This window comes from Puma concolor, chromosome B4, assembly GCF_028749965.1.
Source record: "Puma concolor isolate L17-30 chromosome B4, mPumCon1.1.hap2, whole genome shotgun sequence".
Taxonomy (NCBI): domain Eukaryota; kingdom Metazoa; phylum Chordata; class Mammalia; order Carnivora; family Felidae; genus Puma; species Puma concolor.
In genome coordinates, this window is record NC_141673.1 from 117,747,340 (window position 1) to 117,758,797 (window position 11,458).

Genomic DNA, 11,458 nt, shown 5'->3' on the forward strand with positions numbered 1-11,458 from the left:
GTCCTGCTTCTACATCTTGCCTGCGATGTTCCCTTTACCTCAAATACGTCTAAGCATTCAGTTTTCACTTCACACTTGCTTTGCCGTTGCCTGGCTTTTTACAGGGGTTGATGAGCTGATTTCTCTTTTGATTCCAGATGTATTAAAAGAAAAATTAGCAGTGAAGCAATGAAAATTACTTCTTCCTGATGCCAGAGCTGAACTGGTGTGCCATACAATGTTTTCAGCATCCACCTTACACTTTCGAAACCAATGAAAAGACACATTGTGTATGGTAGATAGAAACGATGTATAACCTGGTGATTTCAGCTCCTCGTGGCTGAAAGTTCTCTGGTTTTGGGGGGTTGACCCTATGCACTAAGACTGAGAAAAAATTGGCTTGAACCTACATAGAGCAAAACAAAACCAACACTTCCCGTATTTCCAGGAATTCTTCAGTGGGACGTATGTTTCCAAGCTACCACCTGACCCTCATCATTGCTTGCTTCCTCTAGATGTTCAGTTCACTCAAGTCTTTTTTTTTTTTTTTTTTTAATTTTTTTTTTCAACGTTTATTTATTTTTGGGACAGAGAGAGACAGAGCATGAACGGGGGAGGGGCAGAGAGAGAGGGAGACACAGAATCGGAAGCAGGCTCCAGGCTCCGAGCCACCAGCCCAGAGCCCGACGCGGGGCTCGAACTCACGGACCGCGAGATCGTGACCTGGCTGAAGTCGGACGCTTAACCGACTGCGCCACCCAGGCGCCCCCAGTTCACTCAAGTCTTACTTCTGGCAGCTACTCTCCTTTCCTTCCTCGCTTCATACCCTTGTGATCGCAGATAGGAAACACAACCCCTTTTCTTTGATTCTGAAAAATACCAGTCGTCCAAGGAAAACATGAGTAGGAGTCGTTTGTGGAAGATTCCGGGGTGAGAGCAGGACTAAAGAAAGCTTACTGTGTACTACCAACCTCAGCTCTGTCTCCCGGCCGCTCTCATAATCAAACCTCTCTCTGACATCACCTGCCCTGTTGGGCTCTTTTCTCCTCACCACCCATTTTCCCTTCCCATAGCCTGCCCCCATTCCCAGCACTCCTCTCATGACACTGTCCTCAGAGATTTAAACGTTTCTGTATCAATTGGCTTCTGTTGTTTAACAAACCATTCCAAACAACCGTTTATTTAGTAGTGATTGTGTAACTGTTCAGCAATTTGGACTAGACTCAGCTGGGCACCCTCACGCATCTGCTGTCAGAGGCAGGTTAGCTTTGCTTTTAGTAGGCGGGCTCTCACGTGTCCAGGAGCTCTGCTGGGATGAATGTCCCGACTTGAATCTCCCATGCAGTCTCTCATCCTCCAGTAAGCCAGCCAGTGTTTATTCACATGGAGGTTGGGCTGGGTTCCAAGAGAACAAGCAGATGTACACAAGGCTTTTTGAACCCTAGGAACAACTGGAACACTGTCTCTTCTGCTACATTCAAAGCAAGTCACCGGTCCCCACTTGAAAGACTGAGCTACAAAGTCACACTGCAAAGACGAATGCAAATGGCGGGCTAAGGGTGGGGTGAGGAATAATTATAGCTATTTCAGCAGATAATTTGCAACTTCTTACTTCTCTCTGAATTATTTGCCTCACTCTGGATCCATCCAGGAAAAATCCTAAAGACTATCTTTCCACAATCAAAATTATCCTTAAATTGTTTTTGCTAAAAAGGCATTTCTCTCCTCTCAGAACAACTCTGCAGCCACCTCTTAAACCTTCTTCTCAAGAACACATGGAAATAATGTCAGTGTGCGAGTGTGTGTATGGAGTGGGGGGCACAGGAGATGTGTAAAAAAGTAAAAGTCATTCTTTTGGCTCCTGAGATTATGGTAATAATTTAATTTTTAATGTTCAAAATGTGTTACTAGAGTGACTTTGAGATAAGCAAACAATATAAACACACATTTACATCTGCTTTACTTTACTCCTTACAGTATTATATGAGGACAAGAATCCTAACACTCCAATACGGTGATCACACAGGTTTCTAACTTCCCTGATATTTGCTATAGAAAATGGGTCAACTGCAAACTGTGAAATAGATTTAAAAATACACTGGAGATAATTACTTGTTACAAAATGCATCAGAAGGCAAAAATCTTTTTTTAATTCAATTTTCAATAAGGGCAGAGTCAATAAAGACCTAAAAGAGAATTGAAACTTCTGTAAAAGTAATAAAAAAAAAATTCCTTTCCTAAGGAAAAGGAAAGAAGCTGATGAGGGAAAAATAATCAGTTCTGGGAAAGCAAATTTCAGCAAGTGTAAGGCACTGGCAAAAAAAAAAAAAGAAAGAAAAGAAAAGAAGAAAGAAAAAAAGCAAGCACGACCTGATGGGAAGAAAGGAGTCCAGAAGAGCTGGATGCTCTTTAAACAAACAATTTTGGCAGGTGAACAAACTATATGGGAAGTGCAGGATAGGGAACAGCTTGCCAAATTGGCAAAGCAGAACTGTGCAAACTTCTGAAAGGCAATTTGGAGAACCAAGGAAAGACGTCCAGCCAGATCACCAAGGATGAACAAAAAGAAGGGGCACAAATGTGTAGGGACCACATCAAAAGTGAGAAAGATAATACAACGTAGGGTAGACACAAAGGACATCCATCAGGAAGCAGTTAATCAGCTGCAGTCATAAAAACCAAGGTATTATTGACTGTTTCCATTTGGCTAAATAACCAGCCCTGGATTTCATACATTTCTCTGCAAGCCTGTTGCCTGGCACCACAATAAGCACCGATTAAGATGCAGTTAGTTGCATAGCAGAAACCCTAACTCAAAATGGCATTCAAAATAAAGGGAATTTATTGGTCCATATAACCAAAAGTCCAAAGGTAGAGTGATCTTTGAGTAAACTTTCATTAAGGTTTGAATTTTACTGTGTGAAATTATGTTGGCTGTCCCCTCTACTGTATGTTGGCTTTATTGTCAGCTGGGTTCCCTCGTGGTGGCAAAACAGCTGCAGCAGTTCCAAACATCACATCTTCACACTGCTCTGTTCAGAGGAGTTTCACTTTCTTAAGCCACTGAGCAAACTGGGCTTCCTGCTGATTTAACTGACTCAGGTAATGACAACATAGATTGCCTTAGGCCTAAGTGTATCCCTCCCTGAGGAACCAAGTTAAGGGGATGGATTTATGATGATTTCCTTGGGTCCTATGGAGACAACAACACGGGGGCTCCGTCTCACCCAACCCACATAGCTGGTAGTGGAGAGGTGTGCAGTGGAGGGAGCCAGTGAAATGCCTGCCTCAGGTAGTGCAGACAATAGGACGGTAGCAGGAATAAACTGTCCTTTACTAGTCTGCTCTGGTTTGGGTGAATACATAGACAAATAGTAAGAAGGCCATCATGTAACAAACCATGGCAGGTTAGGGAACACTCTCAGGGGGTAAACCTTAGCTTGGATCTCTCCCACTTCTGCCTTAAAGGCGAGCAACGGTTCTGTGTATTAGAAAGTGTAATGAGTGCTATAAAGCCGTCTACTTTTCAGTAATTGTGCCACTAAACGTGTGGGGGTATGAATCCCATCTCTCACAAAGGGTCTTCCAAAGAGTCAAACATTCTTGTGCGTGGGAACATGCATTACATTTCATTGAAATGAAAATAGAATTTATTTAGACGATAATTACAGACAGGACAACTGTTTGTATTGAAAATGTTTTCAGCTTTATTATGAAGTGAGCTGGGTATTAAGTGATGTGTGATAGATATTAAGGAGGGAACTTGTGATGAGCACTGGGTATTATATGTAAGTGATGAAACACTAAATTATACTCCTGAAACCATTACTACACTATATATTAACTAACTAGAATTTAAATAAAAATGGGAAACAAAAAATAAAAATATGTGTGATACATTTATTCTTAAGTTAACAGTAATGTTGGCTCTTAAAAAAGGATAATTTCAGTCTTTTCCTATAATTACTAGTCTTGATGTCCTTGAAATTTCTAGAAAAAAAATTTTTTTTCTTAGGGAAAATGTTTAGAGTAGGCCTCTAAACCTCATCTACAAAATAAGAATAATCACACTGACTTCATAGGGTAACATGAGGATTAAAAGAGTTAACATATGAAAAGTAAGTACAACAGTGCCTGGCATATTAATATATTATGTAATATAATTTATTAATATAGTAATATATAATATCATTATAATATATAATAGTAATACCATTATTACCCCATTTTACCTGTGTTTACTCAGTCCTTAGACTAGACCTCAAAGGGTTGGTATTATTTTTTAGCCCATTTTATAGAGGAAACTGAGGCACATATAATAAATAAGGCGATTGGTTTTCTGAGGTATTGACGTGGCAGGATTTTCCTGGTAAGTCACAGAGTAAGATTCACACCTTAAAAATAACTTCAGGGGTGCGTGGGTGGCTCAGTCGCTTAAGCATCCAACTTCAGCTCAGGTCTTGATCTCTGGTTCCTGAGTTTGAGCCCACATCAGGCTCTGTGCTGACAGCTCAGAGCTGGAGCCTGCTTCTGATTCTGTGTCTCCCTCTCGCTCTGCCCCTCCCCCATTCAAACTCTGTCTCTCTCTCTCTCTCTCTCTCTCTCTAAAATAAACATTTAAAAATTTTTAATAAAAATAATAACTTCAGATTTATTAATCTCTAACTTTCCTTGCACTCTCTTTGGATTACTACCCTTCTGACTCAGTTGGAACACAGCATATGCATGAATGAGAGACTTTCCCATTCATTCATAGTCAAGCTACCCTATTGGGCTTTTATTACTAAACTCTCTATCTTCCAGCCTCTTCCTTTTTTTTTTTTTTTTTTGGTTTATAGATTATGTAATCTTCAGTTAAGCTTAATTATTTAGCTCCATAGTTAGACTTAAATACCTGGCATTTAGTAGGTAGTCATTAATATTTATTGAAGGAATGAATGAATGAAACAACATTAAAGGAAAAAAAGGAGTCACAGTAAATGTAGACACCCTAATTCTTATACCATCACCCCGGCCAACGAGCTAGCTGTGGAAACCAGGAAAAGTGGCATTTACATGTAATGTAATAGAATATGCCAGAAATGTAATAGAATATCTGCTAAATAGAACAGAAATGTAATAGAATTTCTGCTAAATATAACAGGAATAGGAACAAACTATAGGAAGTCACGGAAGGTCAACTGTACATAGAGTTTTGTAAATGCTTTTTATTACTATGTCTTAAAAATTTTTTTCCAGGTGAATGTCAATATTGCCACTTCAATTGCTTGTAAACATCTCGGTATTTGTATGTATAATGATTTATTTCATTCTTGCTACCATTTAATTGCATCAATCTTTGCTTTTACAAAACTGGCATTGAACATCACAAATTTTTCTAATTTTTAAAGACACCTGCTTGCAGAATGAGAAAAAGATTATAATTTCCAAAAACTATAAGGAAAAAAGTAAAACCAAGTGCATATAAGAAAAGACTAAAAAGCAAAAGAAATCATAAAGAAATTGAAAACAGCAAAATAAGGTGACAGACAAGCAAATATATTATTAAATGAATGTAAATGGATGAATGTACCTCTTAAGAAGTTTAAAAAAAAATACAAACAAACCTGCGTTCAGGTCTGAAGCAATTCAACTTTATTCAGGTGATATGAGGCACTAAAAGAAAAGTGATGCATAAAAATTAAAAGGACACCACTTCAGAAAAAAAGGAACATAATTACACAAATAGTTATTTTGTGGATAAGTTACTGACTCATTAAAAAGGCATAAGTAAAATTAAACAGATTCCAGAAGATAAATTTGATAGTGATATGTTAATTGCATTGCAACAGAAATGGACCGTGTATTTGACCATATTTGAAGCAACTGCATAAAGTTTATAGTGAATAAAGAGGTATTCTAGGGAGTTGAAGAAAGGCAGCAACATTTCAAGAAATATTTCTAGGACACATTCAAAAACCTCAGTGTTTAACTGGATAAGAGTGATCATATTGAGAGAGAACCAAAAGCTAATCTTAATTTTTCAGTTCCAGGAACGAGAAAGTAGTGCTAAGATGAAGAGATTTAGAATGTGGGTAGATGATCTTAGCTGTGGAATAACATGATCAGTCATATTTTAGATGTTTTTATTTTAAGATGTAAACGAAACTTTCAGGTGGAAATTTAAATTATAATTTATAATTCTAAAATTAGAGCTTGAGGCCAGAGCTAAGAATATAGAAATTATTAGCATAGAAGTAATAGCAGTTCAACTAAAATAACACAAGAAGAATATTGCTGACATGGTAAGAAGACAGAGAGAGAAACTGAGCCATGTCCTCATTTTTTTTCATACTGTTCTTCTTTTGAAGCCTCAAGACCCACATCAAATAGCATGAAATGTCTGTGGGTTTTTCTATTTTTTTTCACTGAATAATAGATGATAGATGGGTGATAGAAAAATGATAGATAGGTTTTCTCATTTATGTTTCCATAAAATTGTTTCTTCAATTAAATGCTTCAAATTCACATATAATATTTTTGCACACATATCTCTCTGATTTTACGTTAAACCCCATAGAGTAAATCTTGAGATTTTACTATAATTTCAGATTAACCTGCCACAAACCTGCCACAGTTTGTGGAGTCCCTGTAGTATTGTTACATCTTTAAGCAGTAGATAATAAAGCCATCAATTCATTTGGGAGACATCCACATTACACCCTAAAGTCATATGTACATATATATTAAAGTACGTTAATAATGCAGTATCAATTTTTATTTCCTTACATTTCCACCTAGGAAAAACAGTTGGAAATCTTCCATCTGCAAATCTGGTAATGTGTGTGCACTACCTTACACAGAAATTGCAGAAATGCTTAACTTCTGTTGCAAATAAAAACTAAAACAATAGCTTTTCTTGGGCATTGTAAGCTAAACTGAATCCTAAGTAAGGTAGTTATCAAGCAAAACATTTAAATAAGAATAATAAATAATAATGCAGGAATGATAGGTATAATTATATTCTTATAGAATGTATTTAAATAATAAATCTATAGTTAGTGTGTACTTGATTTTTCAATGATAAATACAGAAAATGGGAAAAAAATTAAAAGGGTATGCAAAAAGGAATTAGCCAAATGGTTGCATGAAGGACCCAGGTCCTTTCCATCTCTCTGCTCTTACATCCCTGTGTTGGTTTTTAGGCTTGTAACAAGATGGTAGCAGCAGTTCTGGGTGCCATACCAGAAACAGCAAGATCCAGGTGGGTAAAAGAAACCATGGCTCTTGCTCAGAAGAAGAAAATTTTCCCAAAGCCTCCCCCCATTTACCCGCACACTTCATTTTGGCCAGCACTGGATCTCATGCCCTACAATCAATCAACTGAAAAACAGAACGTACTCACCCTTAGACCAATCAAGCCTTCACCTGAGACACTTAGCTGTGTGAGACAGAGGTGGCTATCTGAACAAACTGAGGTTCTATTGGAAGAAGGATAAATGGATTCTGGCTGGACAACCAGTGATGATCACAACACCAGATACATAATGACCAAAGAAAAGCTAATATATACTAAACAGATCTAAGGGGGGTAAAAAGCATTATTAAGGATCAAGAGCTACTTAATGATAAATTCACCAGGAAGACCTAATTATTCTGATTCTGTATCCACCTAAAAACATCCTCAAAATACATGCAACAAAAAATAAGCAGAAAAACAGGGGGGCAAGAGGACAGTGGAGTGGGTAACAATTTACAATTGCAGATCAGAGTGGAAAAATGTTAACATACCTTTCTCAAATACAGTTTAAGTAGATCAAAATAAAGTAGAAATTGAGACAATCTGAGCACAGACTTATTAAGCCTGACATAACTGATATATATGTGTTATATATGTATGCTGTATATGTATAGGATCCTACAAATAAATATTTTATAAACATATTAATTTCAAGCACACATTGAACGTTTTCAAAAGCTGATCAATACTTGACCGCAAAGCACAGCTCAACAAAAAGCACTGCAATAAAATTACAAATGCAATCAGTAGCTAAAGAGAGCCAAGAAATCGATAAATTCAGAAATTTTAAAACCCACTTCTAAATAATTCATGGGTTAAAAAGAAATCATATTGAAAATTACCAAATAGAACTGATTGGCAATGTAAACCCGACATATTAAAAACACACAGGATTATTTGCAGGGAAAATTCTTTCTGAGCAAACTGGAGCTAATCTTTTTCCTACAGCATATTTCCATCCAAAATGCTGACAGTGATAGAAAAATTTAGGAAAACATCTTACTTCTTCCATATACATTGGAAAGATTGCTCTTTGTTCTTTCTTTCCCTGAGTGTTTTCATGAAGTGTTTTCATGGACCAGAGTCCATATGCTGTTCATTTTCTCTTTATTAAGCATTTTTGTGGCAATTTTATACAATAGCCAGTTCGGTAATGGTCAGCCTTTCTGCACTGCCACCTCACAGAGGAATGTTTTCCTTATTCTATCAGGTGGCTATCCGAAGAGTCTCCTACTCCCCTCTGAGCCCCTCCACGAAGAAATCTAAATTGCCCAAGTATTGCCTTATGTCCTCATGGACTCTTACAACTCTGCACGTTGGTAACCTCCTCTGCCTAGAACATCCGCATGTGAATTTAAAAATCTACAGACAGAAGAGACATTAGTTCAAAGCCATGCAACATTTCCCTTCTAACAGTAACTCGAAAAGAACTGCATGATCAACCTGATACAACTGAGGAGGAAGAAAGAAATTAGCACTTCAGTACCTGCTCTACATACCGAGAGGGTTTGCAGAGAGGTTTTCACTTGACATGTCAAATGGGTATGGTAATGAACCCAAATAAGGGAGATGAACAGAATGATTTCCGCTTCCAGGTATATTATAAAAATAATTCATTATTATTTTTACTTAAAATTGATTTGTTCTCATGGGTATCTAAAAAATGCACAAGTATTTTTATGGATCATCTGTTATGGTAAAGAATGATTTTGCACATGGTTGCATTAAGGAAAACCTAGTTTCCTTTAACTCCATTCTAAGATCACAAATGTTGGCACTCTTAACCGAAAAAAGGATAGACTTCCCTAAGCATGTTTCATGATAATAGCTTTCATTTTATTTTGGTTGGCTAGATGTATATTGCCTCTCCAAGTCCTCAATTATATAACCTGGGATTTCCACATTGTTTTTGACAGAAAAGTAGAACAAAAATAAGTTATGCAGACAAAATTTGAAACACATGATATGGAATTGAAAGGACTTAGTGATGAAAAAGTTGTCTGAGTTAGTGGTAATCAAATCTTGAAATAGATTTCTTCTTAAACAAGCAAACAGTTCAAAGTATTTGGCTATGCCTCACTGTTTTTTCAAGCTTGAAGAGATTATACTGCCCCACTTCTCAACTATGGTATATTTACAGCTGGACTTTGAAAGTGATGCAGTAAACACTAACCTCTTATTCTAAACTTGAGTTATATTCTCCATTAAGCAGTCACTGTAAGGCTCTGGCTGCAGTATCACAGAGAGCAAGAAAGACTTTTTACAACTGAGGAAAAATAACAAGGTTTTGAAAACCATGGGCTGTTGCAATAGATGTTCTGCTTTTGTCATTCCAAAAGGATTAAGCTGTTTTATTTTTTTTTTTAGGTTTATTTATTTATTTTGAGAGAGACAGAGACAGCATGAATGGGGGAGGGGCAGAGAGCGGGAGACAGATTCCCAAGCAGGCTCTGCACCTTCAGCCCACAGCCCGATGTGGGGCTTGAACCCACAAAACCGTGAGATCGGGACCTGAGCTGAAACCAAGAGTCAGAAGCTTAACTGACTGAGCCACTCAGGTGCCCCAAGGATTAAGCTGTTTTAATCTTTTAATGGTATAAAGCCAGGTTATATTAAACTCTGATTTCATATCTATTATCCAATATGTGATAGGCTCTTAATCTATTTGGGGTTATGAATGCTTGTGTGTATCTGTTGAAAGCTATAGATCTGTGTCATCAAAATTGTGACTGTCATCTCAGTGAGTGAACTCACAGACTCGTAAGTTCCCTCATAGACCCCAGTTAAGAGTCTCAACTCTAAGAAATTTGAAAGTGTGAACTCTGAAGAAAAGTAGTTTTTCTTTAACTTTGGAACACAAGATCCTCTGATTGGACACTGGATATACATAGGGACCATCCATATTAGGTAATTTTAAAAAAAGGATTCATGAGAATATTAAAGACAAAATGTGTAATTGTTAGAAAGATTTTAACATTTGCAATCTTTTTGCCAAAAATCTACATCAATCACAAAAATGGATAGCTAAAGTGTTAGATTAGGCCCCATGTTCAAACGGTTTTATTTTTAATTTTTTAATCTACTAGATAAGAAAATTCTAACCACAATTGTAGGTCATCAGAACTGGCAGAAAATGTTTTATTGGCTCTGACAAATGGTTCTGGATATTTGGATTGAAACTATGGAGAAACTTCCAATTGAGGACTACTTTCAGCATTCTGTCAAAGACTAAATCAAGGAACATACCACACTCAAAAGCTGGACCGTTGTGTGCTTTGAATTGGAAGTTAGGGGCAAATGGTTTCCATTCTTTGGTTCCATTTGACTCTGGAAAGCATTCCCACTTCTGTTACAGCATATGTATGTGGTTTTCTAATGTACCCAATATGATGTCATTATTTTTTTTCCCCTAAAGACGGAAGAAAATGGAGTATGTGGTATTTGAAAGGAGTTATACACACAGTGATAGAGCTGTTTGCACCACAGTTTGATTTTTGTAAGAAATTCTCTTTTCTTCTCTTCAACATTAAAAAATTATTTTTGGCTCTGAAGTGATAGGATCAGGCCATTAACAAAACCCACTCTACTGCATACATGCTACTTTGGCAAACCTCTTGAAATCACGGAAACGATCTTTACGGACATTTTTAAGAGAAATTGAAATACACACTATGACATTTCTTTTTTTTTAATAGGCCCCACGCCTAGTGAAGGGGGGAGCCTCACTGAATGTGGGGCCTGAACTCACAACCCTGAGATCAAGACCTGAGCTGACACCAAGAGTCAGGTGCCCAACTGACTGAGCCACCCAAAGACACCCATAATATAACGTTTCTTATTGAAGTTGAGGGCCTTCCTCTCACTTTAAACACGTGAGATAAAGCGGAATATCATACATGTTCATTGTTCAGTGAGCACACTGGATACAACTCATTACCAATGGTTCCAATTCAGTTATATTCCCATTTTCCACTATTACCCCAATATTTTAATCAAGAATAGAAAGCATATTCATGGCCACTATATCAGATAGGACATAGATACTGCTTCAGGTTAAACCCAAATACAGAATCTGAAACAAGAGAGAAGCTTATTTTTCTCTACCACACAAATATCCAAGCTGGTACCAAGGGTCTGTCCCATAAAATCAGCAGATGGCCATTCTCCTCTCTTGGCAGAGTGTTGTTCTGGAGTGTTGCC